Consider the following 15,287-nt stretch of genomic DNA (forward strand, 5'->3'; position numbering starts at 1 on the left):
CTATTTGCCCACCCATTGCAAAAGGATAATATCAAACCTTTCAAAATTTCAAGCCAGCTATTGTCCTCATTTTTTTTTTTTAAAGGAAGCATAAACTCAACAAGTGTTATTACTTCAGCCAAATTCACAGGGCCTATGGGGAGTAAAGCCAGGATTTGAACCCAAATTGTTTGGTCTAGTGTTCTGTCTGAAACAAATGCCCCCATCCCCCCTGCTCTCACATGAATATTAATAGCCATTTCTAGTATTTGTTGAATTAAATATGCCAGGTGCTTTGCTTAGTACTTTATATAGGTTATCTTATCTTGAGCTCACAACAAAATTAGATACTAGGTAGGCACCATGTTATCCCCATTATACAGATGGGGAAATTGAGAACAGAGAGAGTTTACAGTGTGGCTAATGTCATGTAGACAATGCACCATGATTGTCTCAGGCAGTCTGATGCCTGAGCCTCCAATCTTCACTGTGGAGAAAACTCCCACCTGCAAAAGGACCAGTGGGTTGTTACTGGAGAAACTTAATTTGGTGGAAAGTGTTCCACTCTAAACCCAGTCTAAACCCAATCTAACCACAAGAATCCAAGTGTGTAGATCTATGCATTTATGTAGCCAGATATCACAATCATTTTGTGTTTTGTTGCAAAACCACAAGCATGTAAACAGTCAGCAAAAAAAGCACCTGCTAAAGACAAATGAGGTGCAGATCGGAGGGTGGGTATCTGTGGTTTGGGCTGGTTTCCTTGGTACTGGGAGCTGTGTGCTGCAGTGATTCAGAGGGGGACTTGAGCCCTCTAGATAGTAATTCCCTCTTCGATACTTCCTAGCTTTATGACTTCAGGACGTCACTCCATCTCTCCGTGCTTCAGTTTCCCCATCTGTAAAATGGACCTAAGGATCCTGACTACTCACCAAGTGGTGAGCATTAACTGAGGTCTTCCTGAAAAGCATTTAACGCATTTTCTGGCATGTTGTAAACACCAGGTAAATTTTAACTACTATTAATGTGAAATGTGTTTTGCTTTAAAATGATTAAAATCATTATTTTCCTGCCAGTATAATTAAAATCAAGCAACATATAAAGGTGTTATGATATTAATGTGCTTTCCCTACTTCCCCCGCCCCCCGCCCCCAGTATCATCTCCCTTACTTTGTTCTACCTTTAACTGTGCTGTTTGCAATTTTATCTTCTCAAATCCTTGGGTAGGTCAGCCCGCCCAACTCTTACTCATCCAGTAAGGGTTAGACCAAGGGCTCCATCTCCTAAAACACCTGACTGACACCTCCCTCCACTTTTTTCCCCACACAACAGGCTGGGTTGGTGCCCCTCTCCTTTGGGTGCCTGGGGTATCCTATGTTTTCCCTTATTATCACACTTATGACCCTGCATTATAATCTTCATCTCATTCCTCTCTCTTCCCTTCTCTTTGAGATTTTTTTTAGGAAAGGCGCTGGGTATCATTTACATCTGCATCCCCTTCCATTGGCACAGCATTAGTCAGATAGTAGGAACTCGGAGTACACATGTCAGATGTATGCAATAATCCTGAAATGCATGAAGGAAAAGGCAAACGGTAGCACTCACCCTGGGTACTTTGAAGCATGCTTTTATGGGACAATGCCATCTTATTTTGGAAGAATTTATAACGATTATGAAAATGGCAAATCTGAGAAAGGTACAGAGGTACCAGTTGATTTGATTTACTGAGTTCTATGCTGTTAGACTTCTTTGGTGCTCTTCTGAATAATAATTCACAGCTGTCCTGAGAACTGGAATTTCCCACATTCTATTATTATGAACAAGACAACATACATATCTATTTATCCATTCATTTATTGTATGTCTTCTTATTTCTCTGACTCCTACGTTTCCCAATTCAAGTTAATCTCTTGCCAGTTTCTTCTCGCTCTTGATCCTTCCACCACATTGAATTACTTGCACTTGTATAATCCCGCTGGGATTTTCACACATTTCCCTCTCTCCTTGAAATAATTTTTTTCATTCTTTTTCTGGATACATTTTCTAAAAAACAAAACAAACAAAAACTACTAACATCTTTTTTCAACTTTCTAAGACAAGGTTTTTGTCCCTTCTATGTGCCCTTAGCACATCTTATACTTTCATTGTAGCAAATGTTCTCTGTATTGTAATCGTCAATTAACTCATCTTTTTTCCTGCTTACACAACGAGTTCTGGAAGTATTCTTTGCTATTGTATTCCCAGTGCCTAGAACAATGTCTGACATCCAGACGGTGATATATATATATGTATATATTTGTTGAATATATGGAGGGACAAATGGTGGATGGGAAAACAAATAAATGGATTCCAAACATTATCTTGATCTCTAGAAAAAGAAAGCTGAATAAGACTCAGTTCTTTCCCTTGAAGATCCAGTCTGATGTGTGGGAGGGGAAATACTTGTAATAAGGTGAGGATAAAGCAGAAAGAACTGATAAGAGAGAGCTCAAAGTCAGGAGAAGATGAAAAAGGCTGAGTCTGAGAAAGATTCTGTGGCCCTGTTGACTAGATGAAGATAGGAGATGGGGGAAGATGAATCCCTGCTATTAAACATCTCGTTCAACCAGGAGAGCAAAGGGCCTCATGCTGGAGTTTATTGCTTCAGTGTCTAACCTTTCATAAGTGCTTACTTGGCAGCCCTATCGTGAGTGGTATTTGATTCTCTGGAAGCATCTTAAAGGAGCAGCACCAGACTTCCCACTGTCCCTTTTTTTTTTTTCATTTAGGCTATAAAATATATTGGTTTTGTGCATTAGTGCCATGGGAGAAAAAAAAATATCACATGCTAGTTTCCAAATGAAATGGCATTTAGTAAAGTGTACATCTAAGATATTTTTCAAGGCTGGCTTTTAAAGAGTACATAGGAAGAGTCTTTCTTCATAACAGATGATAAGGAGTTACAGGTGCCTCTTCTCCTGAACCTCTCCCATAATGGTGATGGGGAATCTTTTTAAGAACCTCATTAGGTCTAGCAATAACTTAGCCTTCACAGCATCATTACATCCTGCTTGGATTGTCGTGTGACGACCACAGTCCCGTGATAGGACTCAGCCCATCTTGCGTAACTGGCTATGTGCACTTGATGATCTCTAGGTGAAGAAGAGGAGGGCACCTGCCACCTTACCCAGAAGCCGTGGGTGTTACTGAGTTGATTTCTAAACAAAGAGGTAATGGCAGGTGTAGGTTCTATTAGGCAGCAGTAGAGGATGGTAGAGTTGACATCAAATTCACAAAGAATTTATGGCATTGGGCAGGAACATGGCCCCAAAGGAGAAGCTGGATATTGTGACTAGAATATGGACAATGTTACTAGAATACGGATGCTGTGATTGAAAAAGTATTGCCATCCCTCTTTAGTTGCATCTCCCATTTAGTTTTATGTTTTACATGTAGATATGTGGTCCGTTTTGAGTTAATTTTTGTGTAAAGTGTGAGGTTGAGATCAAGGTGTTTTGCTTGTTTTTTTTGTCTGGTTTGTTTGTTTTTGTTTTTGTTTTGCATAGAGACATCCAATTATTCTAACATCATCTGTCTTGGGGTATATCAGTTTTTGTAGTATTAATTTTTTAAGTGGTTACTCTATGGATTATATTACATATACTTAACTTCTCTCAGTCTACCTAGAATCAATTTTTACCATTACAATTGGGGTGTGGAAACCTTATTGCCATATATGTCCCTTACCCTCCTCTCTTTACGCTGTGTTTATCTTGTGTGTTGCATATACATACATTTAAAACCGAGTTAGACAATTTTGTAATTTGTTTTCAACCATTAAACATATTTGAAAGAACTCAAAGGGGTACACTAGTCTATTATATTCATATTTACCCATATAGTTACCGTTTCCTTTGCTCTTCCTTTATCCTTGATGTTCCAGGTTTCTTTCTGGCATTATATTCCCTTTGCCTGGCAATTCCTGTAGCAATTATTTCAGAGTAGTTCTGTTGGCAAAGAATTTTCTTAGTTTCCTTAATGTTTCATCTTCATTTCTAAAGGATATTTTCATTGGAATTAGAATTCTGGGTTGAATTTAGCACTTAAAAATCGTGTGTAGAGTTCCTTCTGCTATACAGCATATAGCTGATTTACTTGGCTGTACAGCAGGAACTAACACAACATTGTAAAGCAACTCTACCCCAATTTAAAAAAAAATCCTGCGCCACCTCCTTCCTGACTCCCTGGTTTATGTTTATTTAAGGGAGAAATCCACAGTTATTTAAATCGTTTTGTTACTCTCTTACAATATTGCATCATTTGTCTCTGGCTGTTTCCAAAGCCCCCCTCCCCGACCCTTCCCGGCCCCAGATTATATCTGGATGTGAGTTTCTTTGGGTTTACCTCCTTAGGGTTTGCTGAACTTGTTGAATTTGTGGGTTTATATCTTTTGCCAAATGTGGGGAGTTTTCAGCCGTGATTTCCTCAAATAATTATCTGCAGTGAACTTTATTCTAGATTTCTTTATTCTAGAATTTATCTTTATTGTAGAATTCCAGTGACATGCATGTTATACTTTCTGCTGTTGTTACAAGTCCTTGAGTTTCTTTTCCCTTTTTTTCATTTTTTTCCCTCTTTGTTTATTTTGGATACTTTTTACTGATACGTACTCAAATTCATTGAGTGCCCTCCTGCTATCTCTATTCTACATTTAAACTTTTTCAGCAATTTTATTTTTCTTTTTAATTTAGGTTATTGATTTTTACAGTTCTAAAATTTACATTTGGTTCCTTTTTATATATTCTATCTCTTTGCCACTACTGTCTATTTTTTTTATTAGTTTTAACTGTTTTTTCCCTTACTTGTTGGAGCATTTTTATAATAGCTACTTAAAATCTGTATTTGATAATTCCAGCATCCATGTCATCTCAGTGTTGGTGTCTGTGACTGTCTTTCCCCATGTGAGTTTAGATTTTTCTGTTTCTATGCCGAGTAATTTTGGTTGTACCCTGGGTATGTTGAATATTATGTTATGAGACTCTGGGTCTTGTTTTTATTTTTAATATTTATTTATTTACTTGGCTGTACCAGGTCTTACTTGCGGCACATGGGATCTTTTAGTTGTGGCATGGGGATCTAGTTCCCCGACCAGGGATCGAACTCTGGCCCCCTGCATTGGGAGCGTGGAGTCTTAACCACTGGACCACCAGGGAAGTCCCTCTGGGTCTTGTTTAAATCCTATGGAAATGGTTGATATTTTTGCTTTACCAGGCAATCAACCCAGTTGGATTTAGGCTGAAAGTTTCTACCTTTCTTCTATGGTTTTGTTTCCAATATCAATTCTGCTTTCAAAGCCTTTGCTTTGGATCTCATGTGTGTGCGGCCCAGTGGCCAGTCTGGGACCTGAGCAGTAGTCTATTCAGTTCAGTTCTCAAAGTCTGTGGTATCTATTTAGGGTCATGTGCACATACATCTAAGTTCAGGGGTGTGTCCAGAGTTCATGAAAGTAGTGCATGAAGTTATTTTCCCAAACTCTTTCCTCTCTAGAAAGTTTTTGTTTTGTTTTGGATTTGGTTTCCTAGGGCTCCCTTTTTGGTCCATCAGCCAGAAAGCTGGTGCTTTTTAACCCTGTTCATGTGTTTCTGCTACTGAGCCTACAATTTGGGGCCAAGCAGCAAGAGGAAAGAAAAAATTTAACAGAGGGTTGCCCCGTCTCCTGGGACCACAGCTTCTCAGATCATAGAGGAGATTTCCCTCCCTCAGACTGTTGGGCGTCTCTCTGTGTCTGTGTGTGGGTGTCCAGTTCTGGGCTCTAGGCTGCTGTGAATCCATGCCAGGGGATACTGATGAGGGAAGGGGGAGGAACTCACCGCTCATCCAGTATTCTGGTCTGCTTCTCTGCTCCAACTGCTACTATTTAATTTTCAGAGACCCTACATAGTTGTGTCATGCATTCTATCTAGATTTTTTTTTCAACATTTTACTTTTTATTGAGGTAAAATTGGTGAACAACATTATATTAGTTTCAGGTGTAAAACATAGTTATTTGATTATTGTATACACTACAAAATAATCAACATAATGTATCTAGTTAACCATCTGTCACATTACAATTTACCCCCCTTCACCCATTTTTTCCATCCACCCCAATCCAGTTCCCCTCTGATAACCACCAATATGTTCTCTGTATCTATGAGTTTTGTTTTGTTTCCTTTTTTGTTTTGTTTTTTAGATTCCATATATAAGTGAAATCATACAAGTGAAATCATACAGTATTTGTCTTTCTCTGCCTGAATTATTTCATATGGCGTACTACTCGCAAGGTCCGTCCACTGTGTTGCAAATGGCAAGATTTCCTTCTTATCTGGATTTTATAGTTGCACGGAGCAGGGGAGACATAGTGAAATATGCTTCCTCCAGCTTACCCGGAACCAGAATCTCATCACCCGCCTCACTTACCTGACTATAAAGTTCCCATTTTAGCCACTTTAGTGTACAGAGTAAGGGCATTAAATACATGCACAGTACTGTGCAACCATCACTGTCTAGTTTCAGAACTTTCTTGTCACCCCAAATCTGAAAACTCCAAACCCACAAAGCATTCACTCACTCCCCTTTGCCCCTTCCCCAAATCCCCTGGCAACCACTAAACTGCTTTCTGTCTCTATGGATTTGCCCCACTTTATTTATTTATTTATTTTTTTAAACATCTTTACTGAAGTATAATTGCTTTACAATGGTGTGTTAGTTTCTGCTTTATAACAAAGTGAATCAGTTATACATATACATATGTTCCCATATCTCTTCCCTCTTGCATCTCCCTCCCTCCCACCCTCCCTATCCCACCCCTCTAGGTGGTCACAAAGCATAGAGCTGATCTCCCTGTGCTATGCGGCTGCTTCCCACTAGCTGTCTATTTTACATTTGGTAGTGTATGTATGTCCATGACACTCTCTCACCCTGTCACATCTCACCCCTCCCCCTCCCCATATCCTCAAGTCCATTCTCTAGTAGGTCTGTGTCTTTATTCCCGTCTTGCCACTAGGTTCTTCATGACCTTTTTTTTTTTTCCCTTAGATTCCATATATATGTGTTAACATATGGTATTTGTTTTTCTCTTTCTGACTTACTTCACTCTGTATGACAGACTCTAACTCCATCCACCTCATTACAAATACCTCCATTTCATTTCTTTTTATGGCTGAGTAATATTCCATTGTATATATGTGCCACATCTTCTTTATCCATTCATCCGATGATGGACACTTAGGTTGCTTCCATGTCCTGGCTATTGTAAATAGAGCTGCAATGAACATTTTGGTACATGACTCTTTTTGAATTATGGTTTTCTCAGGGTATATGCCCAGTAGTGGGATTGCTGGGTCGTATGGTAGTTCTATTTGTAGTTTTTTAAGGAACCTCCATACTGTTCTCCATAGTGGCTGTATCAATTTACATTCCCACCAACAGTGCAGGAGGGTTCCCTTTTCTCCACACCCTCTCCAGCATTTATTGTTTGTAGATTTTTTGATGATGGCCATTCTGACTGGTGTGAGATGATACCTCATTGTAGTTTTGATTTGCATTTCTCTAATGATTAATGATGTTGAGCATTCTTTCATGTGTCTGTTGGCCATCTGTATATCTTCTTTGGAGAAATGTCTATTTAGGTCTTCTGCCCATTTTTGGATTGGGTTGTTTGTTTTTTTGTTATTGAGCTGCATGAGCTGCTTGTAAATCTTGGAGATTAATCCTTTGTCAGTTGCTTCATTTGCAAATATTTTCTCCCATTCTGAGGGTTGTCTTTTGGTCTTGTTTATGGTTTCCTTTGCTGTGCAAAAGCTTTGAAGTTTCATTAGGTCCCATTTGTTTATTTGTGTTTTTATTTCCATTTCTCTAGGAGCTGGGTCAAAAAGGATCTTGCTGTGATTTATGTCATAGAGTGTTCTGCCTATGTTTTCCTCTAAGAGTTTGATAGTGTCTGGCCTTACACTTAGGTCTTTAATCCATTTTGAGTTTATTTTTGTGTATGGTGTCAGGGAGTGTTCTAATTTCATACTTTTACATGTATCTGTCCAATTTTCCCAGCACCACTTATTGAAGAGGCTGTCTTTTCTCCACTGTATATGCTTGCCTCCTTTATCAAACATAAGGTGACCATATGTGCGTGGGTTTATCTCTGGGCTTTCTGTCCTGTTCCATTGATCTATATTTCTGTTTTTGTGCCAGTACCAAACTGTCTTGATTACTGTAGCTTTGTAATATAGTCTGAAGTCAGGGAGCCTGATTCCTCCAGCTCCATTTTTCGTTCTCAAGATTGCTTTGGCTATTCGGGGTCTTTTGTGTCTCCATACAAATTGTGAAATTTTTTGTTCTAGTTCTGTGAAAAAGGCCATTGGTAGTTTGATAGGGATTGCATTGACTCTGTAGATTGCTTTGGGTAGTAGACTCATTTTCACAATGTTGATTCTTCCAATCCAAGAACATGGTATATCTCTCCATCTATTTGTATCATCTTTAATTTCTTTCATCAGTGTCCTATAATTTTCTGCATACAGGTCTTTTGTCTCCTTAGGTCGGTTTATTCCTAGATATTTTATTATTTTTGTTGCAATGGTAAACGGGAGTGTTTTCTTAATTTCACTTTCAGATTTTTCATCATTAGTATATAGGAATGCAAGAGATTTCTGTGCATTAATTTTGTATCCTGCTACTTTACCAAATTCATTGATTAGCTCTAATAGTTTTCTGGTAGCATCTTTAGGATTCTCTATGTATAGTATCATGTCATCTGCAAACAGTGACAGCTTTACTTCTTCTTTTCCGATTTGGATTCCTTTTATTTCTTTGTCTTCTCTGATTGCTGTGGCTAACACTTCCAAAACTATGTTGAATAATAGTGGTGAGAGTGGGCAACCTTGTCTTGTTCCTGATCTTAGTGGAAATGGTTTCAGTTTTTCACCATTGAGGACAATGTTGGCTGTGGGTTTGTCATATATGGCCTTTATTATGTTGAGGAAAGTTCCCTCTATGCCTACTTTCTGCAGGGCTTTTATCATAAATGGGTGTTGAATTTTGTCGAAAGCTTTCTCTGCATCTATTGAGATGATCATATGGTTTTTCTCCTTCAATTTGTTAATATGATGTATCATGTTGATTGATTTGCATATATTGAAGAATCCTTGCATTCCTGGAATAAACCCCACTTGATCATGGTGTATGATCCTTTTAATGTGCTGTTGGATTCTGTTTGCTAGTATTTTGTTGAGGATTTTTGCATCTATGTTCATCAGTGATATTGGCCTGTAGTTTTCTTTCTTTGTGACATCTTTGTCTGGTTTTGGTATCAGGGTGATGGTGGCCTCGTAGAATGAGTTGGGGAGTGTTCCTCCCTCTGCAATATTTTGGAAGAGTTTGAGAAGGTGTTAGCTCTTCTCTAAATGTTTGATAGAATTCGCCTGTGAAGCCATCTGGTCCTGGGCTTTTGTTTGTTGGAAGATTTTTAATCACAGTTTCAATTTCAGTGCTTGTGATTGGTCTGTTCATATTTTCTATTTCTTCCTGGTTCAGTCTCGGCAGGTTGTGCATTTCTAAGAATCTGTCCATTTCTTCCAGGTTGTCCATTTTATTGGCATAGAGTTTGCTTGTAGTAATCTCTCATGATCGTTTGTATTTCTGCAGTGTCAGTGGTTACTTCTCCTTTTTCATTTCTAATTCTATTGATTTGAGTCTTCTCCCTTTTTCTCTTGATGAGTCTGGCTAATGGTTTATCAATTTTGTTTATCTTCTCGAAGAACCAGCTTTTAGTTGCATTGATTTTTGCTATTGTTTCCTTCATTTCTTTTTCATTTATTTCTGATCTGATCTTTATGATTTCTTTCCTTCTGCTAGCTTTGGGGTTTTTTTGCTCTTCTTCTCTAATTGCTTTAGGTGCAAGGTTAGGTTGTTTATTCGAGATGTTTCCTGTTTCTTGATGTAGGCTTGTATTGCTATAAACTTCCCTCTTAGCACTGTTTTTGCTGCATCCCATAGGTTTTGGGTCATCGTGTCTCCATTGTCATTTGTTTCTAGGTATTTTTTGATTTCCCCTTTGATTTCTTCAGTGATCACTTCGTTATTAAGTAGTGTATTGTGTAGCCTCCATGTGTTTGTATTTTTTACAGATCTTTTCCTGTAATTGATATCTAGTCTCATAGCGTTGTGGTCGGAAAAGATACTTGATATGATTTCAGTTTTCTTAGATTTACCAAGGCTTGATTTGTGACCCAAGATATGATCTATCCTGGAGAATGTTCCATGAGCACTTGAGAAAAATGTGTATTCTGTTGTTTTGGGGTGGAATGTCCTATAAATATCAATTAAGTCCATCTTGTTTAATGTATCATTTAAAGCTTGTGTTTCCTTATTTATTTTCTTTTTGGATGATCTGTCCATTGGTGAAAGTGGGGTGTTAAAGTCCCCTACTATGATTGTGTTGCTGTCAATTTCCCCTTTTATGGCTGTTAGTATTTGCCTTATGTATTGAGGTGCTCCTATGTTGGGTGCATAAATATTTACAATTGTTATACCTTCCTCTTGGATCGATCCCTTGATCATTATATAGTGTCCTTCTTCGTCTCTTGTAATAGTCTTTATTTTAAAGTCTATTTTGTCTGATATGAGAATTGCTACTCCAGCTTTCTTTTGATTTCCATTTACATGGCATATCTTTTTCCATCCCCTCACTTTCAGTCTGTATGTGTCTCTAGGTCTGAAGTGGGTCTCTTGTAGACAGCATATATATGGGTCTTGTTTTTGTATCCATTCAGCCAGTCTGTGTCTTTTGGTAGGAGCATTTAATCCATTTACATTTAAGGTAATTATCGATATGTATGTTCCTATTCCCATTTTCTTAAGTATTTTGGGTTTGTTATTGTAGGTGTTTTCCTTCTCTTGTGTTTCTTGCCTAGAGAAGTTCATTTAGCATTTGTTGTAAAGCTGGTTTGGTGGTGCTGAACTCTCTCAGCTTTTGCTTGTCTGTAAAGGTTTTAATTTCCCCATCAAATCTGAATGAGATCCTTGCTGGGTAGAGTAACCTGGGTTGTAGGTTTTTCTCCTTCATGACTTTAAGTATATCCTGCCACTCCCTTCTGGTTTGCAGAGTTTCTGCTGAAAGATCAGCTGTTAACCTTATGGGGATTCCTTTGTGTGTTATTTGTTGTTTTTCCCTTTCTGCTTTTAATATGTTTTCTTTATATTTAATTTTTGATAGTTTGATTAATATGTGTCTTGGCGTGTTTCTCCTTTGATTTATCCTGTATGGGACTCTCTGTGCTTCCAGGACTTGATTAACTATTTCCTTTCCCATATTAAGGAAGTTTTCAACTATAATCTCTTCAAATATTTTCTCAGTCCCTTTCTTTTTCTCTTCTTCTTCTGGGACCCCTTTAATTCGAATGTTGGTGTGTTTAATGTTGTCCCAGAGGTCTCTGAGACTGTCCTCAGTTCTTTTCATTCTTTTTTCTTTATTCTGCCCTGCAGTAGTTATTTCCACTATTTTATCTTCCAGGTCACTTATCCGTTCTTCTGCCTCAGTTATTCTGCTATTGATCCCGTCTAGAGTATTTTTAATTTCATTTATTGTGTTTTTCATCGTTGCTTGGTTCCTCTTTAGTTCTTCTACGTCCTTGTTAAATGTTTCTTGCATTTTGTCTATTCTATTTCCAAGATTTTGGATCATCTTTACTATCATTATTCTGAATTCTTTTTCAGGTAGACTGCCTATTTCCTCTTCATTTGTTAGGTCTGGTGTGTTTTGACCCTGCTCCTTCACCTGCTGTGTGTTTTTTTTGTCTTCTCATATTGCTTATCTTACTGTGTTTGGGGTCTCCTTTTCACAGGCTGCAGGTCCGTAGTTCCTGTTGTTTTTGGTATCTGTCCCCAGTGGCTAAGGTTGGTTCAGTGGGTTGTGTAGGTTTCCTGGTGGAGGGGACTAGTGCCTGTGTTCTGGTGGATGAGGTTGGATCTTGTCTTTCTGGTGGGCACGTCCACGTCTGGTGGTGTGTTTTGGGGTGTCTGTGGCCTTATTATGATTTTAGGCAGCCTCTCTGCTAATGGATGGGGCTGTGTTCCTGTCTTGCTAGTTGTTTGGCATAGGGTGTCCAGCACTGTAGCTTGCTGGTCGTTGAGTGAAGCTGGGTCTTGATGTTGAGATGGAGATCTCTGAGAGATTTTCGCCATTTGGTATTACGTGGAGCTGGGAGGTCTCTTGTGGACCAGTGTCCTGAAGTTGGCTCTCCCACCTCAGAGGCACAGCCCTGATGCCTGGCTGGAGCACCAAGAGCCTTTCATCCACACGGCTCAGAATAAAAGGGAGAAAAAAAATAGAAAGAAAGAAAGAGTATAAAATAAAATAAAATAAAGCTATTGTAATAAAAAATAAGAAAAAAATTATTAAGAATAAATTTATTAAGAATTTTTTTTAATTTTTAAAAATAGATTTATTAATTTTTTATAATAAAAAATAAGAAAAAAATTAAGAAAAAATTTATTAAGAAAAAAAATTTTAATTTTTTTAAACATCTTTATTGAAGTATAATTGCTTTAAAAAGTTTTAATTTTTTAAAATAAAAAATATGAAAAAACTTAAAAAAAATTTTTTTAATTTCTAAAAATAGAAAATAAGGAAAAAATTATTAAGAAAACATTTATTAGGAAAAAAAAATTTTTTTAAGTAAAAAAAAAAAAATGGACGGACCTAACCCTAGGACTTATGGTGAAAGCAAAGCTATACAGACAAAATCTCACCCAGAAGCATACACATATACACTCACAAAAAAAGGAAAAGGGGAAAAATTAATATATCCTGCTCCCAAAGTCCACCTCCTGAATTTGGGATGATTCGTTGTCTATTCAGGTATTCAGCAGATGCAGGCACATCAAGTTGTTTGTGGAGCTCTAATCCGCTGCTTCTGAGGCTGCTGGGAGAGATTTCCCTTTCTCTTCTTTGTTCGTACAGCTCCCGGGGTTCAGCTTTGGATTTGGACCCGCCTCTGCGTGTAGGTCGCCTGAGGGCGTCTGTTCCCCGCCCAGACAGAACGGGGTTAAAGGAGCAGCTGCTTCAGGGGCTGTGGCTCACTCAGGCCGGGGGGAGGGAGCGGTACGGAGGAGGCGGGGCACGCCTGCGGCGGCAGAGGCCGGCGTGACGTTGCACCAGCGTGAGGCGCGCCGTGCGTTCTCCCTGGGAAGTTGTCCCCAGATTACGGGAGCCTGGCCGTGGCAGGCTGCACCGGGTCCTGGGAGGGGCGGTGTGGAGAGTGACCTGTGCTCGCACACAGGCTTCTTGGTGGCGGCAGCAGCAGCCTTAGCGTCTCATGCCCGTCTCTGGGGTCCGCGCTGATAGCTGCAGCTCACGCCCGTCTGTGGAGCTCGTTTAGGCGGCGCTCTGAATCCCCTCTCCTTGCGCGCCGCGAAACAAAGAGGCAAGAAAAAGTCTCTTGCCTCTTCGGCAGCTGCAGACTTTTTCCCGGACTCCCTCCCGGCTAGCTGTGGCGCACTAACCCCTTCAGGCTGTGTTCACGCCGCCAACCCCAGTCCTGTCCCTGGGATCCGACCGAAGCCTGAGCCTCAGCTCCCAGCCCCCGCCCGCCCCGGCAGGTGAGCAGACAAGCCTCTCGGGCTGGTGAGTGCTGCTCGGCGCCGAGCCTCTGTGCGGGAATCCCTCCGTTTTTCCCTCTGCGCCCCTGTTGCTGTGGGATCCGCGCTGATAGCCGCGGCTCACGCCCGTCTGTGGAGCTCGTTTAGGCGGCGCTCTGAATCCCCTCTCCTTGCGCGCCGCGAAACAAAGAGGCAAGAAAAAGTCTCTTGCCTCTTCGGCAGCTGCAGACTTTTTCCCGGACTCCCTCCCGGCTAGCTGTGGCGCACTAACCCCTTCAGGCTGTGTTCACGCCGCCAACCCCAGTCCTGTCCCTGGGATCCGACCGAAGCCTGAGCCTCAGCTCCCAGCCCCCGCCCGCCCCGGCAGGTGAGCAGACAAGCCTCTCGGGCTGGTGAGTGCTGCTCGGCGCCGAGCCTCTGTGCGGGAATCCCTCCGTTTTTCCCTCTGCGCCCCTGTTGCTGTGGGATCCGCGCTGATAGCCGCGGCTCACGCCCGTCTGTGGAGCTCGTTTAGGCGGCGCTCTGAATCCCCTCTCCTTGCGCGCCGCGAAACAAAGAGGCAAGAAAAAGTCTCTTGCTTGTTCGGCAGCTGCAGACCTTTTCCCGGACTCCCTCCCGGCTAGCTGTGGCGCACTAACCCCTTCAGGCTGTGTTCACGCCGCCAACCCCAGTCCTCTTCGTGCGATCCGACCGAAGCCCGAGCCTCAGCTCCCAGCCCCGCCCGCCCCGGCGGGTGAGCAGACAAGCCTCTCGGGCTGGTGAGTGCTGGTCAGCGCCGAGCCTCTGTGCGGGAGTCTCTCCACTTTGCCCTCCGCACCCCTGTGGCTGCGCTCTCCTCTGCGGCTCCGAAGCTTCCCCCCTCCACCACCCGCAGCCTCCGCCCGCGAAGGGGCTTCCTAGTGTGTGGAAATCTTTCCTCCTTCACAGCTCCCTCCCACCGGTGCAGGTCCCGTCCCCATTCCTTTGTCTCTGTTATTTCTTTTTCCTTTTGCCCTACCCAAGTACGTGGGGAGTTTCTTGCCTTTTGGGAGGTCTCAGGTCTTCTGCCAGCGTTCAGTGGGTGTTCTGTAGGAGCAGTTCCACGTGTAGATGTATTTCTAATGTATCTGTGGGAAGGAAGGTGATCTCCGCGTCTTACTCTTCCGCCATCTTGCCCCCACTTTATTTTTTTTCACAGTTTATGGAGATATAAACTCTACGTACCATATACACTTCACATACCATAAAGTCACCTATTTGAAGTGTATAACTCACTCCCAAATGTGTGTGTGTGTGTGTGTGTGTGTGTGTTTCGTATATATATAGAATTGTACCCATTTCCTTTTTAATATTTTGGAATATTTCCTCCCAGTCCTTTCCTCTTTCTTTTCTTTTATCTTTCTTCTTTTTCTTTAATGATCAATTTCACTGTATTTTTAACACAAAATAAGAATCATAACATTTGTGCACTATTGTAGTTGCTTTTATTAGAGACTAAATAGTGCCTTTTAAGCAGTTCCCATTTCTGTTTTTCAAAACAATGGTTCTAAATGCTGCACATTTTGCCACCTAATCAACGTACTATAATTTACTTTTAATGTTTCTATTATTATACATTGTAATATTTACAGTTTTTAAATATGCTGCAGTTAATTGGCACATAAATAAACATTTGTGTTTAACTCTGTTTCTTTTCTTAAGAGCTATTCTTAGAG

General features: G+C 40.7%; 1 protein-coding gene and 1 long non-coding RNA gene across 16 annotated transcripts in view; one reads left to right on the forward strand and one right to left on the reverse strand.

The window, feature by feature from the left end:
- RBFOX1 (RNA binding fox-1 homolog 1) overlaps window positions 1-15,287 on the forward strand; it is a 2,209,300-nt gene that overhangs the window by 1,571,343 nt on the left and 622,670 nt on the right. Inside the window, exon 1 of one of the 15 annotated variants that reach the window (XM_059898913.1) lies at window positions 14,334-14,351. The exons of the other annotated variants lie outside the window; for them this stretch is intronic. The gene's annotated coding sequence lies outside the window, so the exon portion shown is untranslated. Of the gene's footprint in view, window positions 1-14,333; window positions 14,352-15,287 lie in introns of those variants that run through there. 15 annotated transcript variants of the gene reach the window in all.
- LOC132349980 (uncharacterized) lies at window positions 1,816-3,997 on the reverse strand. The gene is made up of 2 exons (XR_009497782.1): window positions 3,865-3,997; window positions 1,816-2,022 (listed from the first exon to the last, which is right to left on the reverse strand). It is a non-coding gene; the product is annotated as an uncharacterized LOC132349980 (long non-coding RNA).

The sequence above is a fragment of the Balaenoptera ricei genome, chromosome 15 (assembly GCF_028023285.1).
Source record: "Balaenoptera ricei isolate mBalRic1 chromosome 15, mBalRic1.hap2, whole genome shotgun sequence".
In the NCBI taxonomy this organism is placed as follows: Eukaryota; Metazoa; Chordata; class Mammalia; order Artiodactyla; family Balaenopteridae; genus Balaenoptera; species Balaenoptera ricei.